The sequence below is a fragment of the Panthera tigris genome, chromosome B1 (genome assembly GCF_018350195.1).
Source record: "Panthera tigris isolate Pti1 chromosome B1, P.tigris_Pti1_mat1.1, whole genome shotgun sequence".
In the NCBI taxonomy this organism is placed as follows: domain Eukaryota; kingdom Metazoa; phylum Chordata; class Mammalia; order Carnivora; family Felidae; genus Panthera; species Panthera tigris.
In genome coordinates, this window is record NC_056663.1 from 86,577,354 (window position 1) to 86,590,000 (window position 12,647).

Below are 12,647 nucleotides of genomic sequence, written 5' to 3' on the forward strand. Positions count from 1 at the left end.
TCTCAAAAATAAATAAACGTTAAAAAAATTTTTTTTAAAAAGCTATTTGTCTGAGCAGAAGTCTCCTGGAATAGTAAAGTTATGCAAGTGAAGACAATAGAATAGTAAATCAGGTTAATGCAGATGTGGGAGTGGCTGGTTTCAGTTTCGAAGTTAATTACCTCTCGGCATCTGCTTCTTGGAGGACAGATACGGGTACAAGTTTAAAAGCAAATTTCAAAAACCTTGTTTTCTTTGATGCAGTAATGAACACTCCAAACTCTTGTAGTTGTCCATGACCAGAAGTTAAATTTTAATCTCCTTTTCTGCATGGGCTCGAGGAACTCTCAAGATTTCCTCTTTATTCCTGCATTTATAACATCATCCAAAGGTATTTCATGGTCTTTCTCGTGGAAGGTCCGGTCCAATGATGCCATATGAAATTATTATTCCCCGCTTCCTGTCAATGGACCAAATGTTCTTTTTCATGATTAAAATTAAAACATGGCAATCAGCTCAGAATAAAAAGCCCATATTTTATTCTTTAAAAGAGAAGTACATAAAGCAAAAGATTTCTCATTTTTTTTTTTTTTTAAAGTCGCCAACTTTTGTTATAATTCCTGTATTTCATAGAAACAGGAGTGTAGCAGACAGGGTAATATGAAAAATGTGTTTTAAAACTGCAGGTGTAAGGGCGCCTGGGTGGCTCAGTCGGTTCAGGGTCCATCTCTTTGCTTCGGTTCAGGTCATGATCTCACGGTTTGTGGGTTTGAACCCCGCGTTGGGCTCCATGCTGCCCGTGTGGAACCTGCTTGGGATTCACTCTCCTTCTCTCTCTGCCCTTCCCACCCACTCAAAAATAAATAAATAAACTTAAACTAAAACTTTGCTCTTACAAAAATAAAATAGAAATGAAACTGCAGGTGCGTACCTGTTGCTCTCTCTCCATCTGGAACAGGCTCTCCCCCACATCAGGCACAGCAGCAGCACCATCAGGTGTCTCCTTGCGGATGCAGCCCTGGGCACACTTGGCACGGCCCACGGGGCAGCAGGAGCAGCAGCTGTCCCCGCAGGGGGTGTGTTTGCACACTTTACATGTACAGGAGCCGGCACAGGTGGAGGAGTCCCCGGTGGAACAGGAGCAGTTGGGGTCCATTTTGAGCCAAGGTGAGGACAGACTTCCAAAGCAGGCGACTCGGGAAGACACTTGATGTCTCATTGTTTTTAAAGAGCATTTATAGTATTACTGAAATCCTCAGGGACCCCTGGGTGACTCAGTTGGTTGAGGGTCTGACTTCGGCTCAGACCATGATCTCACAGTTTGCTCGTGAGTTCAAGCCCCCCCATCAGGCTTACTGCTTCGGAGACTGTATCGGATCCTCTGTCCCCATCCCTCTGCCCCTCCCCTGCTCTCTCTGTCTCAAACATAAATAAACCTTTCAAAACAAAAACAAAAAAAAAAAAAAAGAAAAGAAAAGAAAAGAAAAATCTTCCAAGATTTAGGAAGATGACAATCAGTATATGTGGTTTATCAGTTAGAAATTGTGTTTAGCTGATAAGAAATCTGAAATAACTGGATTACAACAGGATAGTGCTTTCTTTTTTTCTTATGTAAAATAGCATTTAAGAAGGCAGTCCAGGGTTGGTGTGGTCTATGTTGACCAAGAAAGAATTCACTGACAATATAAGCAAATGGGCATTTATTTGGGCAATTAAAATTGCAATTCAAGAGACACAGAGTCAGGTGACTTGTGTTCTGAGAAAGACAAAGAAAGGGCAGAGTTATAAAGAAAAAAGGTCATGAATGCAGTTCTCATTTAGGAACTCTGTGCAAAACGGAGATTGAAACTAAGTTACCTGGTATGGTTGGGTTAATATGCAAAAGAGGGATTGAAACTTGTCCTGGAAACTGGAGGGTATTATGCTAAGTGAAATTAATCAGTCAGAGAAAGACAAATATCATATGACTTCACTCATATGAGGACGTTAAGATACAAAACAGATGAACATAAGGGAAGGAAGCAAAAAAAAAAAATATAAAAACAGGGAAGGGGACAAACCATAAGACTTAAATATAGAGAACGAACAGAGGGTTGCTGGAGGGGTTGCGGGAGGGGGGATGGGCTAAATGGGTAAAGGGCTTAAGGAATCTACTCCTGAAATCATTGTTGCACCATATGCTAACTAACTAGGATGTAAATTAAACGATAAATACATTAAAATAAATAATAAATAAAAATAAAAAGTTCATGTCGAAAGAAAGAAAGAAAAAGAGAAAGAAAGAAGGAAAGAAAGAAGAAAGAAGACAGAAAGAAAGAAGGAAAGAAAGAAAGAAAGAAAGAAAGAAAGAAAGAGAAAGAAAAGAATGAAACTTGTCCTTGAATGGCGTTGGCTCCTTTGGAAGTGAAAAATGTGACTGATTCAGGTATCCTGGCGAGGACGGAGTTAAATCCAGGCTGAGTGTCTGTTGCTGGCAAAAAGTTCAAGGTTTCTTTGATGAGGACCTGCATAAATTCCTCCTCCCTCATGGCCCCCTGACCCCATTTAAACAAAACTCTTAGCTAGGCTTGCTTGTTCTATTTTGAAATCTCATTTTACATCTCCACATCACCAGAGATTCTGATTCCTTCTATCTTTCTGCTCTATCATCCACTGAACAGAGTTTCCATCCTTCAGTTTACCTCATTGTACAAGACAGGGTTGTTGGAACCATCATGTTCACATTAGAGGCAGGAGGCAGAAGGAAAACAACCATGCCAGCTATTTGTTCCCATTTCAAAGAGCTTTCCTAAAAGTACTTCCAACAGTTTCCATGTATATCTTACTAGTCATCTGACCACACCTGTCTGCAGGGAGATTAGAAATGTGGTCTTCTAGGGGCACCTGGGTGGCCTCGTTGGTTAAGTGTCCGACTCTTGATCTCGGCTCAGGTCACAATCTCATGGTTGGTAAGTTCAAGCCCTGCATCTCCTTCTGTCTGCTCCTCCCCCACTCGTGCTCTGGCACTCTCTCTCTCTCTCTTTCTCTTTGTCAAAATAAATAAACATTAAGAAAAAAAATGTAGTCTTCTGGATGAGCACATTGCCTTCAAAAAGCAAGAGAACCTGAAATTAGATTGGCAACTAGCAGTTTCTGCTGCATATGAGAACTGAGGAATGCAACTTTTATATTTGAAGTAAGCATGTGATAAACGGTTAAAGCTTAAATTGTGCCGTGATAAATAATGCCAGAGAATGGGATAAATATAGGAACATATCCACTTGCCAGTGTTGTTAAAACCTGCTACTGAATCTTGTCACTTCAGTGTTGGAACTGATAATAAGATTAAAAATAGGGACGCCTGGGTGGCTCAGTCGGTGAAGTGTCTGGCTTCAGCTCAGGTCATTATCTCGAGGTTCACGAGTTCGAGTCCCACGTTGGTCTCTATGCTGACAGCTCAGAGTCTGCAGCCTGTTTTGGATTCTGTGTCTCCCTCTCTCTCTGCCCCTCCCCCGCTCATTCTGTTTCTCTCTCTCAGAAATAAATAAAACATTACAAAAAGATTGAAAATAAAACTTTTCTCTATTTCATTTGTTCTTGAAACACATACTTAAATGTCTTCCATATATCAGGCACTGTTCTAGATGCTTGAGATATATCAGTAAACCAAGACTCCTGCCCTTGTGGAGCTTATATTCTAGCAGGGGTATATGGACAATGAACAATAAATAAATAAGTACTGTATTTCAATGATGAAGACCCAACTTAGAAATGTTAGGTCTTAAATACACTAAATCTATCTTAACTATCTCTGTCAAGTGACAAAACTACAACAACTGATTTTTTTAAGAACTTAAAAACAAATTATTTACTTTGAGAGTGAGTGAGCAGGGGAAGGGCACAGGAAGAGGGAGCGAGAGAGAGAATCCCAAGCAGTCCCCACACTATCAGCACGGAGCCCATTGCTGGGCTTGAACCCATGCACCTCGAGATCATGACCTGAGCCAAATCCAAGAGTCAGACTCTTAACTGACTGAGCCATCCGGGTGCCCCAAAACTGCAACAATTTAGTAACCAGTTGATGTTCTTTATTCAAGGAAAAACAATCTGTGTATGTCCAGGGAAGTACAGTGCCTCACAAGCTGGGGAGTGCTCTGCCTGAGGAACTTGGGGGCAGGAGCAAGTTTCACAGAGCCTTAGAAAAAGCAACCCAGAAACAGGCATGATTAGCTAGGAGGTCAGGGATCTCCTTATAAGGTTAGCAGGTCCTGGCATACCTGGGTGGCTCAGTTGGTTAAGCTTCCACTTTGGCTCAGGTCATGATCTCACGGTTCCTCTACACTGATAGTGAGGAGTCTGCCTGGGATTCTCTGTCTCTAGCCCTCTCTCTCTGCCCCTCCCCAACTCACACTTTCTCCGTCTCTCTCTCTCAAAATAAATAAGCTTAAAGGAAAAAAAAAAAAAAAAAAAAAGAAAGGCTAGCAGGTCCTATTTTCTAAGGTAAGGTAAAGTAGCTATGGCTGATTCGGATGATTATGATTGATGTGTATTTTGGGTTTTCTTGACAGGTGCTTCTGATCTGACTTCAGTTTAGATTTGTGACTTGGACTGGGCCCCTAGGTAACCTCCATTTGGTGGGTCTCCATATATGAATCAAAATAATTATACCACTTCTCAGTATAAACATACATTGGTACAACTTCTTTAAAAAAATTTTTTTTAAACATTTATTCATTTTTTTGAGAGACAGAGCATGAGCAGAGGAGGGGCAGAGAGAGAGGGAGACACAGAATCCAAAGCAGGCTCCAGGCTCTGGGCTGAAAGCTCAGAGCCCCATGTGGGGCTCGAACTCACGAACTGCGGGATCATGACCTGAGCTGAAGTTGGATGCTTAACCCACTGAGCCACCCAGGTGCCCCAAATTGGTACAACTTCTTGAAAAAAGCTATGAAATGGTCACATCCTTTGATTCATTCATTTTAATTCTTAGGAATCAGAATCGATCCAAAGAAATGATCCTAAATACCAAAAAGCTTTCTGTATAAAGATATTAATCTTTTTCCCATTTACTTCAGATAGGGGAAAACTGGAACCTGTCTGTCTGCCCAGTGATAGGGTAATGGTTAAACATACCATGATACCTCCATTGGCATTAAATGATGTTTATAAAAACAACTTAATGATGTGGAGAAACGCTTATAATATAATGTTAATGGAAAAAAACTGCAGTGCAAAATTATTGGAAGAAAACACACTGAAATATTAAGAGTGATTATCTTTGAAGGTTGGGCTCCTCCTCCTCCTCCTACGTGGATACATTTTTCTAATTTTCTTGATTGGTCATCTATTTTTTATTAAAATTTTTTTTGAAGTTTATTGATTTATTTTGAGAGACAGAGAGCACGAGCTGGGGAGGGACAGAGAGAAAGGGAGAGAGAGAATCCCAAGCAGACTCCCCACTATCAGCATGGAGCCTGATGTAGGGCTTGAACTCATGAACTGTGAGGTAGTGACCTGAGCTGAAACCAAGAACCAGACGCTTAACTGACTGAGCCACCCAGTAGCCCCTTGATTGATTATTTATAAACTAGGTAAAAATAAGAAGTGAACACAGCTACTGGAGACTTGATTTACTGTTCTAGTGTGAGTACTGGGTAACTGACCTCCACAAATGTTAAACTCACATTGTTATGCATATTTGCTTTTCTGTATATACAAAAATCTGCCAGAGGTTTTTCATAATTGGCCCTGCTGATCATCTAAGTAAATTGAAATCATACCAGATTTTGACTATTTGGTGCTGAGGAGAAAAAAACAAAACAAAACAGCAGTTCCACTGATGGGAGTCCAAGCTCTTTTAGTGTCACAGGAAGAACTTTCAGAGATCATCTGCACAATCTTTTTTATTCATAACGAGAAGACAGAGATCCATAGGTTTAAGATGTTGATAGCTAAACAGGGATTGGGAGTTAGGTTTACAGATTTTCTAAGAAATCAAACCTCTACAATCCAACCAGAGCCTTGTGATTCAAATCCCCAGTACTGGCTGTCATTTAAAAAAGAAAAGAAAAGACAAGCTCTCTGAGAATGCTGATGGTAAGGAGAAACAGAGTGACTAGTTGTCAACTGGCTATTTGGACAACATCTGCTTGAAAATATAAACAAAGAGGGGCGTTGTTAAGCATCTGACTTCTGCTCCAGTCATGATTTCACGGTTCGTGAGCTCGAGCCCTGCTTCTCTCTCTCTCTCTCTCTCTGTGCCCCTTGCTCACTTGCACCCTCCTCTCTCTTAAAAAAAAAAAAAAAAAGAAATAAAATATAAACAAAGAGACTATATAGGTTTTTTTTTAACAGCTTTATTGAGATAAATACCATATAGTTCACCTATTTAAAAATTTTTTTAAGTTTAAGTTTTTTAAGTTTTTACTTTTTTAAAAGTTTATTTACTGTGTGAGAGAGAGAGAGAGAGAGAAAGAGAGAGCGCATAAGTGGGGGAGGGTCTGAGCGAAGGAGATACAGAATCCCAAGCAGGTTTTGCGCCATCAGCGCAGGGCCCAATGTGGGGCTTGAAGTGATGAACCGGGGGGATCATTTCCTGAGCTGAGATCAAGAGTCTGACGCTTAACCGACTGAGCCCCCCAGGCGCCCCTACCGTACAATGGTTTTTAATACACTTGTAAGATTGTGTAACCATCACAGCAATCAATTGTAAAATATTTTGATAACCCTAAAAAGAAATCCCATAGCTACTAGCAGTCACTCTCCATTTCTCTGCAAACTTCCCATCCCTGGGCGACCGTGAATCTGCTTTCTGTCTCTGCAGATCTTCCAATCACGGAGGTTTCTTGTAAGTGGAGCCGTGCAGTTCGTGGTCTTTTGTGGCTGGCTTCTTTCATTGGGCATAATGTTTTCAAGATTCATCGGTGTTATAGCATGGATCACTACCTCATTCCTTGTCCTGGCCGAAAAATATTCTAAGGTCACACTGCATGTCGTTTACCATTCGTCAGTTGGGGTATTCACGTTTGGGCTATTGTGAAAAATGCTGTTTGAACATTTGTGTACAAGTTTTTGTGTGGACATATGTTTTCGTTTCTCTTGGATATATAACATAAGAGTAGAATGGCTGAGCCGTATGGTAACTCTATCTTTAGCCTTTTGATGGACTGTTGGACTGGTTTTCGAAGCAGCTGCACCATTTTACATTCCCACCAACAAGGTAGGAGAGTTTCCATTTTCCCCCTCCTTAGCAAGCACTTGTTATTTTTTATTTGCTTACAGCCATCTATAGTGGGTGTGAATTGATATTTCATTGTGTTTTTGATTTGCATTTCCTTAATTAGTAATGATGTTGGGGGAAATGTTTATTAAGATTATGTGCCCATTTAAGAAAAGTGGATGATTGGGGCGCCTGGGTGGCTCAGTCGGTTGAGCGTCCGACTTCAGCTCAGGTCACGATCTCACGGTTCGTGAGTTCGGTTCGTGAGTTCGAGCCCCGCATCAGGCTCTGGGCTGATGGCTCAGAGCCTGGAGCCTGCTTCCGATTCTGTGTCTCCCTCTCTCTCTGCCCCTCCCCCATTCATGCTCTGTCTCTCTCTGTCTCAAAAATAAATAAACATTAAAAAAAAATAAAAAAAAAAAAAAGAAAAGTGGATGATTTCTTTTTATTATTGCGTTATAAGAATTATTCTTATATTCTAGATGGAAGGCCTTTATCAGATATATAATTTTCATAAATTTTTTCCTATTCTGTGGGTTGTCTTGATGGTATTATTTAAAGCACAAAACTTTTAAATTCTGATTAAGTCAAAAGTATATTTTTATCACTTGTGCTACTGGTTTTGTGTCTAAAAAACCATTGCCTAACCCAAAGTCACAGAGATTTACCTCTACACTTTTTTCCTTTTTTAAAACAGTATTTATTTATTTATTCTGAGAGAGAGAGAGAGAGAACGAGCAAGGGAGGAGCAGAGAGAGAGAGAGAGAATCCAAAGCAGGCTGGGTGCTGACAGCACAGAACCTAATGTAGGGCTTGAACCCACAAAGTGTGAGATCATGACCTGAGCTGAAATCAAGAGTCAGACACGTAACTGACTGAGCCACCCAGGCACCCCCCCTGTACTTTTTTCTAAGACCTTTGTAATTTTAGTTTTTACACTTGGATCTATGATCTTTTTTTGTTTTTTGTTTGTTTTTTTGCTTTTAGTAATCTCTACCCCCAACTTGGATGGGGCTGGAACTCACAACCCTAAGATCAAGAGTCACACGCTCTTCCAAATAAGTCAGCCAGGTGCCCCTCCATGATCCATTCTGAGTTCATTTTTGTATATGGTGTTAGGTAAGGGTCCAGTTTTGAATCGTCTCAGCACTCTTCTTGAAAACCATTTCACCACAAACGTTAGTTAGGGTTTATTTCTGGATTTTCAATTCTATTCCATTAATTTGTGGATTTCAGTCCTTTTCCAGTGCCAGACTGAGTGATTACTGAAGCTTTGTGGTAAGTTTTGAAATTAGAAAGTATGTGAGTTCCTCAACTTTGTTCTTTTTCAAGATCATATTGGCGATTGTTGATTCCTTGACTCTCTTTTTGAATTTTAGGATCAACTTAACAATTTCTGCAAAAAAGCCAGCTGGGATTTTGAGAGGAAATGTGTGAATCTGCAGATCAATTTGGGTAGGATTGGCATTTTAACAATATTAAATCTTCTGCTCCATGAACATCGATATCTTTCCATTTATTTAGGTATTCTTTAATTTCTTTCAACAATATTTTGTGGCTTTTAGAGTACAAGGACTATTTGGTTTTGTGGAAACAACAATAGCTTTGCAATCAGTCAGGTCTGGATTTGAATCCCAGTTTTACTACTGAGAAACTGAGTGACATTGGGAAAGTTATATAATTTCATGAAACTATTTTCTTTCTTTTTTTTTTTTAAATCTTTTTTTTTAACGTTTATTTATTTTTGAGACAGAGAGAGACAGAGCATGAACAGGGGAGGGGCAGAGAGAGAGGGAGACACAGAATCTGAAACAGTCTCCAGGCTCTGAGCTGTCAGCACAGAGCCTGACGCGGGGCTCGAACTCCCGGACCGTGAGATCATGACCTGAGCCGAAGTCGGACGCTTAACCGACCGAGCCACCCAGGCGCCCCGAAACTATTTTCTTCATCTGAATAATGAGAGCTGCAGTACTTATTCTACAGTTAATGTTAGGGTTAGATGAGATAATCAAAATTCTAGCAATAGAGTCTAGCACATAGTAGGTATTCAACTATATATATATATATATATATTTAATGTTTATTTCTGAGACAGAGCATGAGTGGGGGAGGGGAAGAGAGAGAGGGTGACACAGAATCAGAAGCAGGCTCCATGCTCTGAGCTGTCAGCACAGAGCCAGAATCAGGGCTTGAACTCATAAACCGTGAGATCCTGACCCCAGCCGAAGTCGGTTGCTCAACTGACTGAGCCACCCAGGTGCCCCAGGTATTCAACAATATTAATCCCTTTGGGAACTTCCTCATAGCATTACATTATCTATCTTCCTTCCTTCCTTTTTAAAAGTAGTTTCCATGCCCAACATGGGGCTTAAACTCATGACCCTGAGATTAAGAATCCCATGCTCTACTGACTGAGCCAGCCAGGCACCCCTCACGGTATACTTTCTGATTGACTGATGTCACTGTTTGTTTTTGTGTGTACCTGTATTTATTTATTTATTTATTTATTTATTTATTTATTTAAGTTTATTTATTTTGAGAGACACAAAGATAACACAAGTAGGGGAGGGGCAGAGAGAGGGAGAGAGAGGGAATCCCAAGCAGGCTCCACACTGTTAGCACAGAGCCTGATGGGGAGGGGGCAGGTGGCTCAAACTCACGAACCATGAGTTCATGACCTGAGCTGAAACCAAGAGTCAGACAGTTAACTGACTGAGCCACCCAGGCATCCCTGTGTGGACGTGTTTTTAAACTGTAAGTTCCCTATGTACTCTATTTTCTGCACCATGGTAGGCAGACCAATTTCCTACCATACTGTTTCCAATTATATTATACTCTGTTGAATAGCCTGCAGTTTTATTCTGTTACTTTCTCTATAGTGTCTAAACATCTCTAACTTTCCAGGTCTCACACTACCCAGTCAGCATTCTTTTCTGTATAGTTTTTTCTATCTAGAAATTGGACCAGAGATTCCACGTTGTGTAATAAAGCAAAGAGAGTTGGGATGCCATCTTGGGCTTTCTGCCACAGACATCTGTTCCTCCATCCCAACAATATGTGCCCAACAAACCAGGTGTGGACAATGCAGACTGCTAGACAATCAAGAACATTCTATCTTTTAGGCTTCAGGTTGCATGATTCTATTATTAAGCAGAACTCCCCTTTACTGATAGCAAAGAAAATATAAACTGTCTCAGTTATACAGACAGTTGACAAGATTAGAAATTTAGAATGTTAAAACCAATAGCCCAAAGCCAATCATTCATAATATAAATAGAGAAAATATTACACTGTACTTATGAATATAAACAGGATAGAATCCTTTTGACTAGAGTTATCAGTCCCTAGCTGATAGAATTCCAAGGCTACCGTGGCAACCAAAATTTATTTAAATCCCCAGAGTCCATCAGTGAAACCTATAACAATAAACAACAACAACAACAAAAACCCTGTAACATATAAATTGATTTAATAACCATGTGGGTTCAACTTCCTTGGAGGTGTTTTTGGGGGAATAAGAAACCAATTGGAAAGTTTCTCCATGGATATCTAAGACTAATGCAGTAGGCTTGGAAGGAAGTGTGACTATTTCAGTACAAACTAATGACTTCATGGGGCCTAGATATTGACACAGATCTTCTTTGTAATGGACTCATGTATAATAATAGTCCTCCCACTCAGAGCTCCTAATTACTTTGGCCTACAGTTTGTTCTGAGCACGTACCCAGTTCTGAGTCTTGTCCTAACAATATTTTTGCCAACCTAAAACAATCGTCATTATGTTTTTACATACATTTCTCTTTGGCTTCTTTCCCAGTTGAGGAAATGTGTGCCTCAGTCCAGTCCTCATCTACCAAGCTATGTGTCATCAATGCTAAGATATGTGTTTGCTATTTTTTTTTTCCTTTTTACATTTTACCACCTTGGAATTTGAGGCGGTTTTTTAAATTCAATGGAATTCAATATTTACATTCATCAGAGGTGTAATTATAACCAACGTTTTCCTAGATCTTTTTTGAGATCTGCTTTTATTCACCTAAAACTGACTGGGAGGTTTATGATTTTCCTGCCTTATGCTAAATCCTGGTTGGGTGAGGTAGGCCCAACCACTCTAAGCTGTGTCAGAAACAGGGGCATCATAGAGCCAGAGTCTTGGATCCTAAAGGACAGAACTTGTATGACCTTCAGGATGTTCTTAGACATTTTTTCCCCCAATGTCTAAATATTCTGTGTTCCAGTGTAGCAAATGCAATGGCTCCAATCTTTCTTTTTGTTTGGCTTAAATATCATTTACAAGAGATCAAGGTATTAGAAAGTGCAATTTCCCACATCTGAGATTTCAGATGCTCCCTCTTCTCCCTTTTCCCCAACCAATCACCTCAGAAACCTGTATGTTAGCCTTAGGCAAATTTGATGAAGTTTTGGAGTGATGGGGGTTCTGGGTTGACAACCAAGAAAGAATTCTGGAAGATATCTTTGGTGCATAAAAGGTGATTTTATTAAAAGCACGGGAACAGGACCCGTGCAGAGAGAGCTGCGATGGCGTCCTGAAGAGTGACTGGTGATGTACTATGGAGTTGGGGGAGATAAAGTCAAGAAGAAGTTTCTTAAAGGGATTTCCATATGCTAAAGAGGATTTACAGATTACTAGAATCCTAGCTATTGTCAAACTAAGGTTGTTTGTCCCCCTAGCAAAGCATTATCATTAAGATAGTAGGAAGTTATTGGAGATTAGGCTATTGAATAGATATTTGTAAACTTATCAAGACTCTATCAGTTTAACCATGTTTTCTGTTTTTTCCTTTGTTCTTAGGCAGCCAGAAGTGCCTGAGGAAAGTCACACATAGCCCACCTTGGTGGGGTGTGTGTGTGGCCTATCGTCGTGCTTTATGCTCACTCATCAAACTGACCAAGCTGATTTTTGTTAACATTAGAAAGTCTCTGAGTTACTTGTCCATATAAATTAGAATCCATTTTTCTCATTATAGTCAAACTTTGGTATATTTTGATAAGCCGTTTTGTATCTGTGTCTTAAAAAAAGAAATGTTTTTTATGTATATCCTAAATCTTTCTACTCATTTGTGTACCCATCCATCAGAAGTCTGGAACCAATTTGATAGTCCTCCAAATTGTTTTCTCAAACTTCATTAGCTTGTATACTAACTGTAGGGAACAAACACCAAACTTGGTGGCATTCTACTAAAGCTTTATTTAAAACTGAACCACAACATTTAAGCAGACACCATAATAGGATCTCATCAGCCACATGAAGCTCTGCAGTTAAAAGTTCCACCCATGAACGATCCATTTGCGGGAAACTTTGTCTGGAAACTTAGCATCAAAGGAACTGTGAGAAATAAGCCCATTGACCCAATCAAAGGAGGGATGTGGAGACTGGAGCACAGTGAAGGGAGGTTTAATCAACTGTCTTGCAAAAGTGGGTGTCTCAGTGGACAGGCACGCCCAGGGC

The 12,647-nt window shown here is 40.1% G+C and overlaps 1 pseudogene; it reads right to left on the reverse strand.

Moving 5' to 3' along the window:
- Positions 1 to 950: 950 nt before the first annotated feature.
- LOC102966299 lies at positions 951 to 1,143 on the reverse strand (annotated as a pseudogene).
- Between the last annotated feature and the right edge of the window lie 11,504 nt (positions 1,144 to 12,647).